Raw genomic sequence first — 21,910 nt, forward strand, 5'->3', positions numbered from 1 at the left:
GTAAGGGGTGCTCTGAGAACCCTGATTTACCTTAGCGTACACATGGTTGGAATCTCCGACAGAAAAAGTCAGATGGGAGCTTTTCGTCAGATATTCCGAGGGATGTGTCCATCCTTTGGAAGTCAGCACCTATCATCCAGATATATCTTAGACTGCTGGACTTCAAATTTCCGGCCCCCACTTTCCTTTTCTGAGGCACGGCGTCAGGTATTGGAGTGTGGAAAGACACAGAGGGGTAGGGGCGGAAGGAAGAGGAGCAGATCGATGGCTCTCTCCTCTTTCGTCTGTGTGTGTGGGGGGAATTATTAGTTCCGACTTTGGGCAGTGTAAAAGAGAGTATGACAGATACTCTCGGCCTGCACAACTGCAGCCAGCAACCCTGCTTGTAAGCCATACACCCTTCTGAATAATGTGTCCAAGTTTTAGGTGATCTGAAACCTGTATACATGACTCCAAACCTAAACTGTCCGGGTGAATCCCAGACAGGTGGCAACCCTAGCTCTGACCCGATCTCTAGCGCCAGAAAGCTCTGCAGAGGACATGGAGGACAACGGCTGTCAAATGACAGGGAAGTGACGTCACCCATAGACTTACTATAGGGCTACTGTTGTCCTCTGTCTCCTCTGCATAATATGTTCCTTTCTCCCTTGGTAGGAGTGGAGATGACCCCATCTATAAGGTTATACAGTACATACACACACACAGCACAATTTCTCAGGGCTGCAGTTCCTTTGAGCTCCACAAGGTGCTAATCTCACTTCTAACCAGATAGGAGGTCTCTAGAGAAGACAGACAGGAAGTGATGTCAGGTACAGAGAGGAAGTTTCGGGTGAGAGGTGAGTCGGGAAGAAATAGAGAGAAGATATTGCTGGAAGTGGCAGCAGAGGAGGTAATAAGATCTTATTTTCTATTTACACCCAGTAACCCCGTCATGTCCGTCCTCTTCCTCCATAGTCACTGTGATGTCTTTTATCTCCAGCAGGTGATGATACACACATATATAGTGTGGAAACCTGGATTAACCCCTTCAGGGAACATTCCCCCACTTACTGGGCTGAAAAATTATTTTATGTCACCTTTCCCACTGGAGATGAGATGAACATTCCTGGGTTTGGTGTGAGACGGGTCCACAGAACATAACTAAAGTTCAGGTGCTGCATCTGAACACCATTGAAGTTAACGGGAGTCAAACAAATTGTTAGAATTGTCAACAAATGACATGGGCATCATGGCTGGCCAAAATCAATTTGGTGGGGAGTAGTGATTTTAATAGGAATTAAAGTGAAACATTAAAAATACAAAATTCCTTTAAAACTCATGTCGGGGGGGGGGGGGGGGGGTGCCCTGACCATGTCTGTGAAGGGAATCATCTGTCCAATGTATACATGCTCCTGAAGACGTTAGTGATGACGAAACTAGTAGGTAGATATTTACTTCATAAATGTGAGTGTATCAACTTCTTTATCTTTTATTAAACTACTTCTCAGGATGTCTGCACTATGGCCCGGATTCACGTAGAAGCGGGCGTAACGTATCCTATTTACGTTACGCCTCCGCAACTTTGACAGGCAAGTGCCGTATTCTCAAACCAAAGTTGCGGCGGCGTAGCGTAAATAGGCCGGCGTAAGCGCGCCTAATTCAAATGTGGTAGATGTTGGCGTGTGTTATGTAAATTTAATGTGACCCCATGTAAATGATGCTTTTTACGAACGGCGCATGCGCCGTCCGTGAAAGTATCCCAGTGTGCATGCTCCAAATTAACCCGCAAGAAGCCAATGCTTTCGACTTGAACGTAAATGACGCCCAGCCCTATTCGCGAATGACTTACGCAAACGACGTAAAACTTGAAAAATTTGCCGCTGGCCCGACGTCCATACTTAACATTGATACGCCTCATCTACGCCTCATATAGCAGGGGTAACTTTACGTCGGGAAAAGCCTAACGTAAATGGTGTATCTGTACTGCGTCGGCCGGGCGTACGTTCGTGAATTGGCGTATCTAGCTGATTTACATATTTCTAGGTGTAAATCAGCGTACACGCCCCTAGCGGTCAGCGTAAATATGCAGTTAAGATACGACGGCGTAGGAGACTTACGCTGGTCGTATCTTATACAAATTCTGGCGAATCTGATTCTTTGAATCAGGCGCCAAGATACGACGGCTCGGACTCAGAGTTACGACGGCGTATCTGGAGATACGCCAGCGTAACTCGTACGAGAATCCAGGCCTATGTGTTTTCTTTTCTCCGCTAACGAGGTTGATTAAGGGCCTGATTATGCTCATGCTGCTGAGGATCCTATCTTGGGAGGCATCCAGGATTGCTGACTTGTACTAAAGCTGCTGCCTTTTCTCTATACCCTTTGCTGTTGAAGAGCCGCTATTGATTTTGTCTTTTGAGTTTTTGGGCTAGATTCAGAGAGAGTTACGCCGGCGTATCATTAGATACGCCGTCGTAACTCTGAATCTACGCAGTCATAAATTTAAGCGTATTCTGAAGCCAGATACGCTTAAACTAGGCTAAGATACGAGCGGCGTAAGTCTCCTACGCCGTCGTATCTTAGGGTGCATATTTACGCTGGCCGCTAGGTGGCGCTTTCGTTGATTTCGGCGTAGAATATGCAAATGAGCTAGATACGCCGATTCAGAAACGTACGTGCACCCGGCGGATTTTTTTTACGTAGTTTACGTAAGGCTTTTTCCAGCGTAAGGTTACTCCTGCTATATGAGCAGTATCTAATGTTAAAGCGGGGGTTCACCCTATATAAAAAAAATCTGGCATAGTAGTGGGAGCTACACTATGCCGGTCTTAATTTTTTTTCCCCCGTACTCACCGTTATATCCTACATAGAAGATTCCGGGGAATGGGCGTTCCTATGGACAGGGAAGGTGATTGACGGCCGGCCGTGGCACGTCACGCTTCTCCGGAAATAGCCGAAATAGGCTTGGCTCTTCACGGCGCCTGCGCATAGCCTGTGCGCAGGCGCCGTGAAGAGCCGAGACCTACTCCGGCTGTCTTCGGGGAGCGTGACGTGCCAGAGCCGGCCGTCAATCACCCTCCCTCTTGCTAGGAACGCCCATTCCCCGCGGCAGACAGAATCGTCAATGCATGATATAACCGTGAGTACCGGGATCAAAAAAATTAAGACCGGCATAGTGTAGCTCGCGCTACTATGCCGGATTTTATGCTGCATTGTTCTTAAGGAGGGTGAACTACCGCTTTAAGTATGGACGTCGGCACAGCGTAGAATTTTGCGTCGTTTGCGTAAGTCGTTCGTGAATAGGGCTTTGCGTAAATTACGTTTACGTCGACTATTTGCGACGTGATTAGGAGCATGCGCACGTTCACGGACGGTGTATGCGCCGTTTGTTAGAGACGTCATTTACGTGGGGTCATGTTTTATTTGCATAAAACACGCCCACCTCTTCAGAATTTGAATTCGGCGTGCTTACGCTGGCAGATTTACGATACGCCGCCGTAACTTAGGGCGCATGTTCTTTGTGAATCCAGCCCCAGCCTCACTAAGTTACGGCGGCGTAGCATATCTGAGATACGCTACGCCCGCACAAACTTACGGCGGGCTATCTGAATCTAGCCCTTTATCTTCCTTTTGGTAAGAAGCAGTGTGTTTGGGTGTTGGTGGTGGTGTCCGAACCAGTGATCTCCACAAGAATTTGTATATGGACTTTATTATTGTTCAATTACATTTAATGTTATGAGTGATTCAGTTCCCATTTAAGCTCTGCACCATTTTCTACATGTCCAATGTATTCAACCTGCTACAGCAACACTGGCAAAGAATTTGAAAAAATGCATTTTTTTACAGTCATTGCAGAAGTAAAAAAGAGCTTAAAAGGCACATTTTATGGGGGTGGACAGATAATTCAGCAGATTCACACCAGGATAACCAATAAGCCCCGGACCCTCTCTGAAATTCCATAGAGTAGTTGACCATTGTTAAGCCAACAAAATAGAAGTATACAAGCCCACAGAACTGTTAAAACAAGGTGGGTGGACAGAAATTAGGACATATTTATACCACTTATGCCGCTTACACACAGTCAGACTTTCCAACGGGCAAACCTCCGTCGGAATTTAGGACGGAAAAATAGAGAACCTGCTCTCTATCTAATGCCGCGTACACACGATCAGTTAAACCGATGAGAATGGACCGTTTTCATCGGACAAAACCGATCGCGTGTGGGCGCCATCGGTTATTTAACCATCGGTTAAAAAAAAGCAAACTTGTTTTAAATTTAACTGATGGATTCCTAACCGATAGAAAAAAAACGATCATTAGTAGGCACGACCATCAGTTAAAAATCCATGCATGCTCAGAATCAAGTCGATGCATGCTTGGAAGCATTGAACTTTGTTTTTTTCAGCACGTTGTTGTGTTTTACGTCACCGCGTTCTTACACGATCGTTTTTTTAACCGATGGTGTGTAGGAGCGACTGACCGATGAAAACGGTCCATCGGTGCGTTCTCATCGGATGGACTGATCGTGTGTACGCGGCATAAGTCTGTCGGAAATTCCAGAACACAGAAAAGCTCCCGTCTGACTTTTTCTGTTTGGAAATTCTGACCTTGTGTACGTGGCATTAATCAAAAATTTAAAGCATGACTTTTGTTCTTGAGTGCATATAGAGGAGGCATAGTTGTATAGATTAAGATCAGAGACAATAAGAGAGAGAACAAAATAAACACCCCAATAATATGGACAGCACTACAGATGTGTAAGAGCAGCAGTGATCACCATGAAGAAAAAAACTAAAAGCAAAGAGTCTGCCTTTTAACCCCTTACATCCCCACCCTAATATTGTACAACCAATACCGTCCAGATAATTCTCCACTATTCATCCACAGAGAAACCTGCATAGATCACATGACCTCATCAATTAAGATGGAGGACTGGAGTCATGTGACTGAGAGGATACTAAACCTTACCCTGGAGATCATCTACCTGCTGACTGGAGAGGTGAGGAGGATTCTGGGAGGTCAGATGACATCACTCTTTTCTCCATTAATAAAACACAGACCTGCCTGGGGAGGTGAGGAGAATTCTGGGATACTAATATGACATCACTATTGGTTTTCCAATACAGAGATTTCCTCTTGTGAAGTCAGGTGATCATATGACCATCACAGTGCCTCCATGTGACTCCCTAAAACCTGAGAAACACAACATGGAGAAGATTCTAGAAGTCACCAAGAAGATGATGGAGCTGCTGACAGGAGAGGTGAGCGGTGCCGGGAATTCTGGGACATTATCCAGTCACAGACAAGGGATGTGTCTGGATGGTGACTGTATCATTGTGTGTGTCAGGTTCCTATAAGGTGTCAGGATGTCACTGTCTATTTCTCCATGGAGGAGTGGGAGTATTTAGAAGGACACAAGGATCTCTACAAGGACGTCATGATGGACAATCAGCCGCCCCTCACATCACCGGGTAAGAGGAGACTTTATTGTAAAGGAGAGAGCAGTACGGAGGCTCCACCTAGATCCCCCATCATCTGATAAACACATAGAAACAATGTATTCAGTCAGTGTGTGTGTTTCCTACAGATGGATACAGTAATGGGAACCCACCAGAGAGATGTCCCCGTCCTCTGTATTCCCGGGATTCCACACAGGAAGGTCACACCATCCCTCACCATCATCAGGTAGATGAGGAACAACTATTGTTAGTTATGATTTATACACAGCTTGTTTGTTACAATTAATGTTTTATCATAACTTTCAGAGCGGAAACCTCTGGGATTATAATATTGTTGTTAAAGAAGAGTATAAAGAAGAGGATGAGGTGTATGGAGTGATGGAGAAGTTATCAGAAGGACACAAGGATATGATGGATCCACCGAATACCAGGAACCCACCAGAGAGATGTCCCCGTCCTCTGTATTCCCGGGATTCCACACAGGAAGATCACACCATCCCTCACCATCATCAGGTAGATGAGGAACAATAACTGATAGTATCGTTAGGATCTGTACATTATCTGCATTGTTACAGTTGATGTCATTTTTATTATATTTTTAGAGTGGAAACCAGAATGATCCTAAAGTTGATGTTAAAGAAGAGATAAAAGAGGAGGATGATGAGGATGGGGTGATGGAGGAGTCAGCGTTTCCAAAAGTTCACAAAGATCTGTACCAGGACACCATGGTGGAGTCATCTAGCTACGGAAACCCACCAAAGAGATGTCCCCATCCTCTGTATTTCCAGGACTCCACACAGGAAGGTCACATCTCTCACCGATACAAGGTTAGTGGGACAGAGCATCTAGAACATAGACTTGTCGAGGTGATGTGTTGATTTTTTTAAATCTGATTTCACAATATTGAAGCTATTTTTTACAGATGACCTCTTCTATTATTTTCTTGGTTTAGGGTAAAGATTTGATAGATTTAAAAGTTGAGGATGAAGCAGAAGACAAATATATGTATGTGATTGATTATCAGCAGTCTATGGAGGAGGATGGAAAAACGGGGACATTTATAGAGGACACTCCTACAGAGATCAGCACAGGTGGGTCACTAACACTAACTACATTATTAATATCATTTGTTTATCTCACTGATTGGTCCAGTGTGGGGCAAGGACTAGGTGATATCAGCCTGTAATACCCTGGTCACTTTCCTTCTCTGTGTTCCCCTTCCTGTATTTCTCTTGGATAACCTTCCTTCCTACCTCTGTGCTATACACACAATTTATGTATCTAGCCTGGATTTATGGAAATTCTGTAGTTCGGCTAACAGCAAAATGTTGATTTCACCATAAGCATGGCTCAACCTAGGCACCTGAAGTATATATAGGAAGGGAAAAAAGGGGTAGGGAAATCTGCGCTAGGTGAGAAAAAGCCAATGAACCCAATAAAGCAATTAAGGGTGAGTCCTAGGAGGGACGTCCTGTAGCTGAACACTAATACTTGGATATAAAAAGTAAAAGAACATGTGAAAAAAAGAGAGCAGTGCAGCGCTGGACAAAAAATAAACTCTATAAATGAATATGCGAGGTGATAAACAAATGTATCACTAGAACATAAATAGATGTGCAAAATCTAGAATTAGTATAACCTTATACCACAAGTGTCCACTGAATAGAATATGAACTTTATACCACAAGTGTCCAATAAACTAATATATAGATCAACCTGTAATGTTAGTAAGTCAATATACAGTGATAATTGATGACTAATACAGTGCATGTAACCACAAAGTGAATAAATATAAGTAGAGTCCACAAAGAAAGATTAGGGGTTATTGGCCCCCTCCAGTTAGGGTGATAAAAACGGTGATAATCCAATATAAAAAGTCCACAGGTGAAGATAGAAGAAAGACGTTCCTCACAAGACCCCACACCAGAAAAAATGAAGGCTTACCAGAAAGCCTGCGACCTTTCCTTTTCAGGATTGGTCTAAACAGGCGTGATGGGAAACAGTTATCCCTTGGAGTGACAGCAGCGGATCGGCGTCTCCCTTGGATCAGATGATGGAATCCCCAGCTCCAAAGTGCCCTTGATGACGTCATTACGACGAAACGATCGTCGGGCAGAAACACACGCACTGCGCATGCGCTAACGGCCCAAGGCGGCTTGTCACTACACAGAGCTTTAACCTTGCAAGGATTTTGTACTGCTCTCTTTGTATGAGAGTTTTTTTATGGAATTTTTAAAAAAATAAACCTTTTTAAGACGTCTACACTATGGGATCGTTTCCTCTTCTTTCCCCATGTGGTGTTTGTTAATCCACGCCAGCATATACTTATGAGAATCCTATCTGGGAGTATCACTGATCTATACGAGGAGCTTTGGAGCTGGGGATCCCATCATCTGATCCAAGGGGGACGCCGATCCGCTGCTGCCACTCCAAGGGATAACTGTTTCCCATCACGCCTGTTTAGACCAATCCTGAAAAGGAAAGGTTGCAGGCTTTCTGGTAAGCCTTCATTTTTTCTGGTGTGGGGTCTTGTGAGGAACGTCTTTCTTCTATCTTCACCTGTGGACTTTTTATATTGGATTATCACCGTTTTTATTACCCTAACTGGAGGGGGCCAATAACCCCTAATCTTTCTTTGTGGACTCTACTTATATTTATTCTCTTTGTGGTTACATGCACTGTATTAGTCATCAATTATCACTGTATATTGACTTACTAACATTACAGGTTGATCTATATATTAGTTTATTGGACACTTGTGGTATAAAGTTCATATTCTATTCAGTGGACACTTGTGGTATAAGGTTATACTAATTCTAGATTTTGCACATCTATTTATGTTCTAGTCATACATTTGTTTATCACCTTGCATATTCATTTATAGAGTTTATTTTTTGTCCAGCGCTGCACTGCTCTATCTTTTTCTCTCTCTTTTTTTCACCTGAAGTATATGCCTTGAGTCTTCTTTCCCATGCCCGGGTTTAGTAAGATCTCTATAACATTTCTCCCAAGATTACTTGCTCTGTTGTCTGCTGGCTGTGCCGGGTGGAGGGATATGTCTGTATAGTCTCAGACCCAAGTCACCGAGGGCAGTCTCAGGAGATGGGAGGCAGCAGCGTGGGATCTCTGCAACTTTTCTAAAGCAAACATTCCACTGATAACTGAATACCAATATTAAGAGTTCTGACACTAATGCTTTTTAATTTATAATGAACATTACATATTCCTGACCCTGCATTATATACAATTGTTGCATGTTATAGAATTCTTACCCCTGCACATGGTTATGCTTTTTAAGGACAGTTTTCCCGCACAGTATTTATTATTGAGTTATTTTTAACGGGGATATCTTTAAGATACAAAATCAATCTATATGGCACAGTCTATACATATGAGATTTATTTACGGAGATCTGTAATCATACCGAATAGTTACATCTATTGGTAGACAAAAAAAATGTTTACATGTAATTAAAATACAGATTGCATTACATGAACGTCTTGAAAATCCATAGAAACACCCGCAAAATGGGAGTGTAGTACCCTTGAATTAATATTGAAATAGACGTTCTCTGGCACAACACCGAGCATAAAAAAACTCATTCTGCCTCTGATCCAAATTATGAAAACATGCAGAGAGCGAGAGAAAAACTGCTTGCTTCGGTGTCAAAGAGGAGGAGCCTTTATTGCTACTACAGCTTTATAGACAAAATGACATCATTCATGTGAGCACAACTGATTGGTCAGTCCATATAAGGGTTTCTTCCTGTGACGTTTATTCTTAGCATCGTGGCACACTTCAGACTCAGGGGGGCCATCTTTCTTCAGTCGATGGGGTGGGCCGGAAGGAGGGAGTTTAGGAGTGCAGTAGAAGGGGCCATCTGTCTTCACTTAATCACTTCAGAAGGGTTGATTAACTCTATAATGTCTTTTAAGGAAAGTAACAGTATTGTATATACCCACACACATACCGTATTTATCGGCGTATGCCGCGCACTTTTTTGCCCTGAAAATCAGGGCAAAATCGTGGGTGCGCGATATACGCCGATACCCGCTTTCCCGCGCCGAGTTTGAGCACTGCGCCGGCATATACCGAGCGCAGTACACTCGTGTATAGTCGGGCAGGCTCGGCTCCTCTCGCGCTCACGTCCTGGATGTACAGGACGTGAGCGCGAGAGTAGCCGAGCCTGCTCGACTATACCCGAGTGTACTGCGCTCGGTATATGCCGGGGCAGTGTTCAAACTCGGCGCGGGAAAGCGGGGATCGAGCGGGGAGGACACCGCAGAAGGACGCCGGACCCGACGAAGAGGACACCCGAAGCCGCAGACGGACGCCGGACCCGATGAGGCCGGTGATGGACGCCGCGCAAGACACGAAAACTGTAAGTACTAAAATGTTTTTTTACAGGAATGCGGGTCCACTTTAGGGGTGCACGCTATACGCCGGAACGCGCAATACCCCGATAAATACGGTATATATTTATCAAGAAATAAAAGAAATAAAACAATATAAGGAAAGAAAAGCAACATCCGAATGGTTTAGGAGAAAAGTAACAAACACAAAAATAATCATTTTATTTAGCTCCATCACAATATCACCATGATAACTTCTTGGTAGAATCAATAACTTTGTGGAAATGAGAATTTCAACAGAACGTCTGTATTTCACACGTCCAACCGTTACTATACTACAGGTAAGTAAGTGGTTAACAATGTGAAATAAATTAGACATTTGTTTTGTCAATTAAATGGAAATTATGCAAAAAGAAAAATATAATGAAAAATTAAATCTTTAGAGAAAAATCTACAACCCGGTTATTGATTCAGGAGAATGAATATCAATTGTATATCGTTCAATATTTTAGAGAATACAAGTTAAGATCAAAATTACATAATTAACTATTCCAAAATGGCTACTGTTCCGAATGACTGGTTACCAGAGTTTGAATGGCTTCAGAGATCTCCATGAATGTAAAAGAGATGTATTGATGCATGGTGCATGTGTATCTCAGGGTGTGAGTGTCAGTCTGTCTGGGAGTGTGTGTATCTCCCAGTGCCCCCCCCCCCCCTCAGGGTGTGTTCCTGAGTGTCTCTCCCTTCATCAAATTTTTCTTGTCTTAAATACTATCTCAGACAATGAGATCATAAAAATTATAAGAAGCTCTGCCCAAAAGGTATATGTTCCTTATTCATTGGTAGGCAAGACTTAATCATTTATTCACCGGGGAGCTGAGTGAGTTTCAGGTAACATCACCTTCAACCACTAGGTATCTGAGCTTATCTTTTTAATTAATATATTCTATTTTTCATGCTGTGTAAAAGTTTTTATGTTATATTTGTTCTGAGGAATATATATATATAAGATTCGTAAATACTGGTACTCGGCATCATATAAAATACGCTCAGTATAATCTTGATTCATTTACATACATAAAATGACTTTTGTGTATAAGTATATATCTTTTAAACTGGTTGTCTAGGAATGACACAGGTTATATATCAATCACACAAAATGATTATCTATATGGATAAATGAATAATTTTGATATATCTGATGAGTAGGGGGTAATCTAAATATATGGTAAAGTCTTATATGGTTATAATCATGATTGTTGTCTTTCATAATGCTAATTAGCTTTTCAAAACATTTCTACTATAATCACTATCTTTTATCTATATATTTTTCTTATAATAAAGTTCTTAGGTCATCAGATCCTAAAATTATACTCATTCTCTGTGACCAACAAAATATCAATATCATACATAATTTGAATGATTTATCAAAGATATGGATGACTCTGGTATACCTCGATTCTTACAACAGGCCTTGTAACAGATATACTGTGTATACTCGAGTATAAGACGACCCGAATATAAGCTGAGGCACCTAATTTTACCACAAAAAAATGGGAAAACGTGTTGACTGGAGTATAAGCCTAGGGTGTCCATCTGTATGCCTCACTGTGTCCATGTACATGCCTCACTGTGTCCATGTACATGCCTCACTGTGTCCATGCCTCTCTGTGTCCATGCCTCTCTGTGCCCATGCCTCTCTGTGCCCATGCCTCTCTGTGCCCATGCCTCTCTGTGCCCATGCCTCACTGTGCCCATGACTAGACTGACGTTTAACATGGGAGTCTTGGGAAGGGGTGCCCGGCTTTGAAAAATCGGTGCTCCCCAGCCGTAGGTCCCCCAGACAACAAACTTTGCACACACGTAGAGGAAGAGTGAGGCTACATGTGTGGCAAGTTCAGGGGTCCAAGGGACCTACGACCGGCTGGTATCGGGTCCCCAAAGTTACCGGAGAAATGATCGTTTAACATGGGAGTCTATGGAAGGGGTGCCCGGCTTTGAAAAATCGTTGCTCCCAGGCTGTAGGTCCCCCGGACCAGGGGACCTATGGCCAGCCAGTACCGAGTCCCCAAAGTCCGGGAGATCAGGTGCAAAAAGGTGACTCAAGTATAAGCCGAGGGGGGCATTTTCAGCACAAAAAAATTTGCTGAAAAATTTGGCTTATACTCGAGTATATACGGTATGACTATATCATATATAGATACATGTATTTGTCATTTCACTTTAGTTTCAGTTTCTGTGACTATTGTCATCCTGGCGTATAATTAAAGCGGAGGTTCACCGGTACAATATACCTTTTCCCCTTAGCTTCATGCTCGTTTTGTCTAGGGGAATCGGCTAGTTGTTTTAAAATATGAGCTGTACTTACCGTTTACGAGATGCATCCTCTCCGTCGCTTCCGGGTATGGGCTGCGGGACTGGGCGTTCCTATTTTGATTGACAGCCTTCCGAGAGGCTTCCGACGGTCGCATCCATCGCGTCACGATTTTCCGAAAGAAGCCGAACGTCGGTGCGCAGGCGCAGTATAGAGCCGCACCGACATTCGGCTTCTTTCGGCTACTAGTGACGCGATGGATGCGACCGTCGGAAGCCTCTCGGAAGACTGTCAATCAAGAAGGAACGCCCAGTCCCGCAGCCCATACCCGGAAACCGACGGAGAAGATGCATCTCGAAAACGGTAAGTACAGCTCATATTTTAAAACAAATAGCCGATTCCCTTAGACAAAACGAGCATGAAGCTAAGGGGATTGTTTAAAAAAATATATTAATGGGTGAACTCCCGCTTTAACTAGAGTCTCCTGCCATTGTCTAGGAGAAGCTGAGACAATACTGGCTGCTTACTTAGGGAGCAATTTTACTCTCTAAAACAATGGGATATTTGCGTTGCTTTCCTTGCCCATTTGACAAGGGCAGATAAATGTTTTTCTGGTCTCTGTGACCAAAAGACCCTATTGTTCAGGCAAATCTCTGTCCCAACATCTGCTTGTAAAAACCTTCAATAGTTGATATATTGGAGACTTGTAAAAAAAAAACATAAGCTCATCTGCTTTTCTCTGAAAGGTTTTCAAGAGCAATAGTTCACTTAATAGTTTGTCTGGGGCAGATCCACATAGATCTGCACCCGCGCAGCGTATCTGAGATACGCTACGCCGCCGTAACTTACCCGGCTTTGGTTTGAATCCACAAAGAATTTGCGCCGTAAGTTACGGCGGCGTAGCGTATCTCTCGCGGCGTAACGGCGCGTAATTCAATTTGGCGAGTAGGGGGCTTGTTTCATTTAAATGAAGCGCGTCCCCGCACCGAACAAACTGTGCGAATGCGCCGTCCCTAAATTTCCCGCCGCGCATTGCGCTAAATGACGTCACAAGGACGTCATTGGTTTTGACGTGGACGTAAATTACGTCCAGCCCCATTCACGAACGACTTACGCAAACAAAATAAAAAATTTAAAATTCGACGCGGGAACGACGGCCATACTTAACATTGCGTACGCCACCAAATAGCAGCTTTAACTATACGCCGAAAAAAGCCGACTAGAAACGACGTAAAGGAATGTTCCGGCCGCTCGTACATTCGTGGATCGTCGGAAATAGCTAATTTGCATACTCGACGCGGAATACTACGGGAACGCCACCCAGCGGATTCCGAAGAATTGCATCTTAGATCCGAAGACGTACGCCTGTCGGATCTAACCCAGATGCCGTCGTATCTTGTTTTGAGGATTCAAAACAAAGATACGACGCGGGAAATTTGAAAGTACGCCGGCGTATCACTAGATACGCCGGCGTACTCTCTTTGTGGATCTGCCCCTGTCTGTTTTTAAGGCCTAAGCAAACCTCATTTTTTTGCCAGTGAATATAGAATAGAATATATTATTTATTTATTTTTTATGAATTCACAACAACATTATATTCTATGTTGTACATACATAGCCCTGAACCCTACATTATACATTCTATGTTGTATAATAAATACTCCTTAACCCTGCACTATATACTTTATGTTGTACAACGCAAACTCTTGACCCCTATACTATATTCTCTATGTTGTACATACATAGCCCTGACCCCTGCACTATATATTCTGTGTTGTATGTTACATAATTATGATACTGTTTAGTCCTAAATTTTGTATCCAGTATTTTAAGTTGTACGTACATTACATAGAGCCTTACTTTATCACCCATTTTCTACCAGCTGGATATTTTATATCTGATGATTTGATTGGAGCACAGACTTTTACATGTTGATAATAATGTCATAACATCCTCAAACTTTGGAACCTTAAACAGAAATTGATAATGAGGGAGGAGTCAATAACTCAATGATGGTGGTCTTCAGGATCAGTGCAGTCTTCATCTTCGTTGTTCTCCCCCACCCTCTGACCTCTGGTGGGGCTCAGCCCTGCTGTTATTCATCACTAAATCATAGACTAAATAAGGAAGTGCAGTACTTCTTATGTTGGGAAGATGGCAATGAGTGACAGAGGGGGTGGGGACACTCATTCTATAATCCCTCTCATCACTGTCACTCCTATAAAAGATGGTTTTCATTGTTCTCTTACAAACTGTCACCCTAACCCAGGTGGTCAGACACTATAGCTGGCTACTGTGTTCTTAACTTATAGCAGCCCCCTTTCCCATAAGGTAAGCAGCCTTACCGGCCCTCTGTTGCCCCCAGGTCTTATACACAATGCTATAGTGCCTGGCTACCACGCCAGGGCAGGCACAAACTGAGCAAAGCAAACATGTACTTGTGGTTGGCAGACAAACAAGGTTTAGAATGGTCAGGGCCAATGTCCGAAGTCAAAAAGCAGGCAGAGTTCAGAGCATAGTCGATATCCGAGGTAATCTAATCGAGCAGAGCAGGGCAGACAAACAAGCAGGTATTACACACGCTATTAAAAGCATGAGACTGCAGGCTTGGCTAGCTCAAATCAGATTTGGTCTCCACCCAGAGACTGGCCACATTAATCACATTGCAGGTGAACAAACAGACAAGAAGAATGCCTCAGTCAAGACCAGAATGCTGGAATGAGAACCAGGAGTGCTAGCTATCCTGACATCTGCTCTTGTCTATTAATAATCTTTTTATTTCTATTTTAGTAGATGGACGAGAGATGAGGAAAACCTCAGAGGATTGTCTCACTTTGTCTCCAGACTGTAAAGTAGAAGATGAGGACATCACACAGTATAGTCCAGGAGAAAACCTGACTACCTCAAATGTCCATCCGGCACCACACAGTGTAGATGGACCATCGTATTCCTCTTATCCTGAGGAACCTCAGACTGTGAGGGACGGTGCCGGACCATCGTATTCCTCTTATCCTGAGGAACCTCAGACTGTGAGGGACGGTGACGTCCTTCCAACAGATAAGAGATTTTCCTGTACTGAATGTGGGAAGTGTTTCCGTTTTATATCCAATCTTAATGTGCATAAAAGATCTCACACAGGGGAGAAGCCGTATTCCTGTCCTGAGTGCGGAAAATGTTTTTCACAAAAGTCCAATCTTGAAATTCATCAGAGGCTGCATACAGGTGAGAAGCCGTATTCCTGTCCTGAGTGTGGGAAATGTTTTTCAGATCAGTCCCATCTTTACATACATAAGAGATCTCACACAGGGGAGAAACCGTATTCCTGTCCTGAATGCAGGAAATGTTTTGTAAATAACTCCCATCTTGTCACACATCAAAGACTTCACACGGGGGAAAAACCATACTCCTGTTCTGAGTGTGGGAAACGTTTTTCAGACAAGTCCTTTTATCACAGACATCAGAGACTGCACACAGGCGAGAAGCTGTATTCCTGTTCTGAGTGCGGGAAATGTTTTTCTCAGAAGTCACATCTTTACACGCATAACAGATTACACACGGGAGAGAAGCCGTATTCCTGTCCTGAGTGCGGGAAATGTTTTTCACAGAAGTCCAATCTTTACACACATCAGAGATCTCACACGGGGAAGAAGCCTCTTTCCTGTTCTGAGTGAATTGTTCCTCACTGAAGTCCTGTGTTCCTGTACATTGGATCCCACACAACCCTCGAGGTGTATTAGTGCCTTGAGTGCGGGAAATGTCTTCTATATGAATGTATCTGGACATCACAGCTCTCATGTGGGGAAGAAGCACACCCTGATATACACCTCAGATATACTCCATGGCTGATCTTCATCATGTAAGAAACACTTCATAAGGAGATCAGAGATCACCAAAGACATGGATGAAGTGGTGTACCGTGTTGGCCATTTACAGCAGTATAAAAATAAAAATCATTACTTTTTGTTGGCTGAGTAAATTTTGTGATGTAAGCTTTTTTGGGAGTCTATGTAAAAAATAAAATTTCACCAAATTTTTTTTTTTTCATTTGAAAATTTGTACTATGTATTCAGCGCTCAGGACATTTCCCCATACTGTATATTTCCAACGCTATGATTCTCCAATGATAACTTATCTAACAATAATCTCCTTTTGCGGTCATATAGTAAAAGCAAACCGTCTTTATTTGCCAAAAGGTAAATGAAACTGCTTGACATCAGCGTAAAAAAGGTCCACATTTCTGATACACAAAATAAAACTTTTTTTTACGACGTTAAAAACGACAACGTTAAAAACGTCGAGCATGTTTGAAATTTTTAATGCCCATTTTTTACATGGTGAAAAATGCTCTGGAGCCCACACACGATCATTTTTAATGACATAAAAAAAAACGTAATTTTTTACAACCCGAAAAAACGGTCATGTGTACGCGGCATAAGTGGTGCACTCCAGATCATTATTTGTCCCAGTTAAGTGCAACACCTCGTCAAAATATATAAAAAAAAAACTTAAACTGTCTCCACTTGATCAGACCCTTATCAATGAATGGGTCATATCAAGCATGATGCCAATCGGTACAGTGGTCACCAGGTGTTTCTCTCCTTCATCCAAATATGCAAGTCAGGTATTCCTTTTTTTTTCCCCCCAAGTATTCTAAAAAAAAAAAAAATGCGACCGTAGTTTTTGCAGCTCTTTTTGGCTGCTAGCGGGATGTGTTTAACCCCCGCTAATGAACGAAAAATGGTTAAAAGCCCCGATATAGCGGCGGTTCGACGCGCTGCCCATTGATTTCAATGGGCAGGGGCGCTTTAGGAACGTTGAGTTCACAGATAATAAACAAAAGGTAGAGAGCTCCACTATCTAAGTGTATCCTTTATTAGTGAATATAAAATCGTAAAAAACATGTATGCACTCACTGTAGCAGGTTGGGGACATGCATATTTTCTAGTTTTCATGTAGAGATTGTCCAGGAAGCTGCCAGGAATTGCAGAGTTTGTCTGACTGTGAGTCAGTCCGTGTATGCCGGGATACTGCTGAATGAGAAGCGTCAGTTTCGTTGCTGTGCTGAAACGTAAGCTGTAGAAAGTGTGGCTGGAGACTTCCAGATCAGGCTCGCCTGGACTCAGCTGGTGAGGTCAGCATGCTGACGTAAAGGGGCGTGGCTGCAAATTTTGGGGCAATACACACCCCTTTGTCAAGCCAAGATAAAGATTTATTGGTTTGACAAAGGGGTATGTATAGCTCCGAAATGCGTAGCCGAGGCCACTTTTGTCAGCATGCTGAGGTGACTCGCTGAGTCCAGCCGAGTCTGATCCAGCTGCAATTTAGGCCCCTGGAAGAAGTACGTTTTTACGAAATGGACAGTGGGGCGGAGCGGCGCGCTGTCGTCACACAAGAAGCTCCAAACATTCCCCCAGTGGATGGGTGTCTATGAATTTGTGTTCCGGCCGGCACATTAGATTCAAGGCGATCTTTTAACTGCATTTATGTAAGTGCATTACCATTTTTTAATAAACCTTTTTACTCATTTAATACACTATGTGGAGCTATTATTATTATTCTTACATGGTGGGCACTGTTGCTGGTGGAATCACTTGTGAATGAGACCCAATTCGACCATATACGTCTGAACCACGTGACTAGTAGTGACTACCCTTTACATGCTGTTTATGATCCCCTGTAATAAGGGATCGTGGAGATCTGGTAAGAAGCCAATCCATAACCTGGTGGAGGATATATCACTGTTTTCTTTGGACACGTTTTCAACTTGGATGAAATTCAGCACAAACCACGGGTGTTTGATAATACATTTGCTAAAACTTATGGACTTTACTGTCACAGTTTACTATTTCCTAATATAATCTTATATTTAATTTTTTTTATTTCCATTCCTAGCTTTGGTTTATATATGTTTTTTGATTTAAATGTATATCATTTATTCTTTTGTTGGTATTTTTTATATCACTGTTTATTAATACTGAGGGGTTCTGAGATTGCCACACAGCGCCTCTAGTGGCTATCAAACTACATTCATATTGGTATAGTAATGAGCTATATATATCGCCATATATCACTCACGTTTAAATCACACTTTCAAAAAGTTTTATATGTTTAGAGTCAGTGCGATTTATATATTTCTCAAATTTTTGATGTTGTACCTGTGGTAGACGGTGGACAGACCAAGGAAACCACTAATGCCACGTATACACACGATCGGATTTTCCTTTTTCCGGCGGAATTACGCTCAAATTTGGCTTGCATACACACGGTCACACAAAAGTTCTCTTAACTTTCGACCGTCAAGAACGCAGCAACGTACAACACTGCGGCCAGCCAAGAAAATGAAGTTCAATGCTTCCGAGCATGCGTCAAATTGTTTCCGAGCATGCGTCAGAATTTTGCACATCGGAATTGCTACAGACGATCGGATTTTCCGATAGGAATTTTTTCCGTACGAAAATTTGAGAACCAGCTCTCAATCTTTTGTTGGCGGACATTCCATCAGCAAAAGTCCGATGGAGCATACACACGGTCGGAATTTCTATCCAAAAGCTCACATCTGACTTTTCTTGTCGGAATTTCCGATCGTGTGTACGCGGCATAAGGGGGAATCTCATCCTATGCAGGCCATGGATGGGGAGGACGGGGGTGTAGAGGAAACTTCCCCACTACAGGTTATGTCCCAGGAGGATAAAGGGGAAATTTCCTCTAGTTCGGTGCATCCGGAGGTGGAAGTGTTAAGGTGTGCATTTGGCACTGCCCAAATTAGGGATTAGTAAGAAAAATGCCGGAGAAAATTCAAATGGATAAATGGGGTATCGCAAGCGTCTGAGGCTGAAAGAAGGTTTCACCATTTTGTGATAAATAGCGATCAATCACATCGAGTCACAGAAGTCCGGGATGAAGTGGTCGACTAGTTACTGGTCCACCAGCCTTTTAGACACATGATACTGGATTTGGCTCACAATGACACAATGGGAGGTCAGCTACAATATAAAAACCCCAGAGGCACAGATAACAGAGCAGTTTTACTGGCTGGGAGTCATTGTTGAAGTGAAAAGAGATTGCAGTGTCACTTTTTAGGAATCCCTTGGTGCCTCTGCCTACTATGGAGGGACAGGTCTGGTGATCCCCCTCAGTGAAATCAGCTCGGGGGCACCAATATATCCTGGTGGTACTCTGAGGAAGACCTTCTCAAAAGCATTTGCTAGAGAGCTATTTAACTATGTTCTCAAGAACTGGGTTCCCAAAAGAATCCTGATGGATCAAGGCACTCCGTTCCTATTGAAGGTGTTGGAAGACCCGTGCAAGTTGTTCCAGATTAAACAATTGCATACGTCTGTCAATCACCCGCAGATGGATGGGTTGGTTGGGAGGGTTAATAAAACCCTAAAATCTGTGCTCATGAGGGTTGTACAAAAAGATGTGAAAGATTGGAACTGCTCACTCCCACCACTGATGTTTGCCGCATGAGAAATGTACTTTAACTATCTACTGGGTTTTCACAGTTTGAGTTGGTTCCTTGATCTGGTTAAAAAACCTGGGCAAGCAAATCTTCTCCACATAAGACAATGATGGGGTATATCACCCGAATGAGTGAATGAATTGCTAAGGTGATGCCTCTAGTAAAGGGGCATTTATAAAGAGCCCAAGAAGTGTAAGATCGGTCCACCATGCTCATACAGCTCTACGTTGGGGACTAGGTCACTGTGCCTATACCAACTGTGGAGAATAAGTGGCAGGGGCCATATGAGGTGATAGAAAAGGTTGGTGGGGTAAATGGAAAGGTACACACACTTGGGAAGCAGAAGCCTTTTTAAACTGACGATGTGAATCTATGAAACCTGTGGAAAGATCAGGAGCAGGTAGCCGCCCTGGCTGCAGTGAATTCAGAGCCCCCTGTAGTGGTGGATTAGTCCCAATTGCCACCAACCTGTCCAAACCCCAGACTCAACAGGTACACATTTGTATTATTTATTACATCTTTTATTTCACAATTGTCTCCATAGCGCGGGTACCTTCATTATTATGTTAAAAACATCAATAGTATGAAAGCTGAAGTGAACAGAAGCCCTTAAAGCGGGGGTTCACCCTAAAAACAATTTTCTAACATTAGAGCCAGCATACTAAGGACTGTAATATTGGGGGTGTTTAGCTCAAGTGGGATATGCGATTTTAAGCGATTCACGCCAGTCCGGAACTATGTTTAAGGGCTTGTTGGCCCACTTTTATTGAAAAGGCAAAAATAAACAAAATCCAAACATAGGTTTCCCACGCAGGGGGTTTTCACTGTCCACACGGAACTGTACCTTCAGCCTCCTGGCTTATACGTGCCAAAGAAAATACCGAGCCACCTCGCTCTTGTCAGCAGTAGCACAACTGCTCAGGCTCCAGCATGGAGCTCTCCTGACTCCTGTCAGCAACCTTAGACTCAGGTCTCTGGGGTTTCACAGTGCAGCCTGCACTCTCCAGCTTCTCTAGCCACTTCACAGTGCACACCTGCACTCTCTGCGTTCTCCCTTGCAAGCCTGGACTCCTGGGGAGGGTGGAGCCCAGAATGCTGGTCCTGAGTCTGCTATCAGGCCCACACACACCTGCACAATCAGTGTGCTGATCACCTCTAAAGCCTGAACCCAGGACTGGGGATTTTATTAACCATTGAGGAAACTTGAATGCCAGTTTCCTCTGTAAACTGCAAGCTCCCTGGAGCCCCTCAACCAGTCCAATTGAAAACCCTGGGTCACCACACCCCTGGGGTACCACACTACTACATATCTCCCCCCCTTGTTTCGACCCAGAGGGCGGAACACCAGCATACCTCATCAGGGTTGGGACACCTCTGTGCCGGCTGTCAGCCGCGTAGGCCGAACCCTTTTTCCGGGTGCGCTTCCAGGCACACCCTACCCTGGATCGGAACGGGGTCCTACCATTCTGTATCCCCAGTCTACTCCCTCTGTCCTTGGGGTTCCTGAACTCACATTTCTTTTCTGGTGGCCCCCTGCCTTTCCTGCTACTTCCTTTAAACTCAGTTTCTGGTTTCTGTAAGGAACCTGCTCCAGACACTACGCCTGATGAGGAACCACCTTTTCTCCAATTACCAATAGTGTCAGTAATTTCTTGCTCAGGGTTTGTTAGGACCAGGCCCAAGGAGGGACAACACCCAGGTGAGCAGCTATCCCCTATGGGACCTTCACAAGGCTTCACTTCACCTGTTGTCCAAATCTCTGTGGGCAGTTGTCCTAACAACTGACATTGAACAACGCATGACCCATTCCTAGCCGTACCAATTTTTGCCAGCTCACACTTTTCCATGTCACAATGTTTGTTCCTCTCCACTCTATATTTGAGAGTGTCTCCGGGTACCCCATCTTGTACCTCTTTATAGGTGAGAGACAAAATATCTGCTTTTGCTGCGTCCATATCTGGCCCTTCCTTCTTAGGAGGTGTAACAGGTGAGGCAGTATCCACGCCATTTACTAAACACTGCTCAGCCGCACCTCGGACCGCACTAGCAGATATGTCCATCACCACATAAGGCGGAGAGACCTCTGACATCTCCAGCAGCCCCTCAGAGTGCCTTTCGTACTTAACTGTATGCGGAAGCACCCTCACAGGAAACCGGGAGATCACCTGCCACACTATCAGAAAGCACCGTACTAACCAGTTCCACTGGTGACTAATTTTAACTGGCACAGGTTGCACTACCTGGCTCCATCCATTGGTACCACACAGTACCACCACCGCCGACTGTAATGGAGGCACCCAGGTATACAAGGACTGTGCTTTCACCAGTTCAAGCAAATCCACTA

The 21,910-nt window shown here is 43.7% G+C and overlaps 1 long non-coding RNA gene across 1 annotated transcript; it reads left to right on the forward strand.

The window, feature by feature from the left end:
* The first annotated feature begins 848 nt into the window (after positions 1 to 848).
* LOC120935259 lies at positions 849 to 5,134 on the forward strand. The gene is made up of 3 exons (XR_005748385.1): positions 849 to 889; positions 4,867 to 4,978; positions 5,106 to 5,134. It is a non-coding gene; the product is annotated as an uncharacterized LOC120935259 (long non-coding RNA).
* The last annotated feature ends 16,776 nt before the right edge of the window (positions 5,135 to 21,910 follow it).

The sequence above is a fragment of the Rana temporaria genome, chromosome 4 (genome assembly GCF_905171775.1).
Source record: "Rana temporaria chromosome 4, aRanTem1.1, whole genome shotgun sequence".
In the NCBI taxonomy this organism is placed as follows: domain Eukaryota; kingdom Metazoa; phylum Chordata; class Amphibia; order Anura; family Ranidae; genus Rana; species Rana temporaria.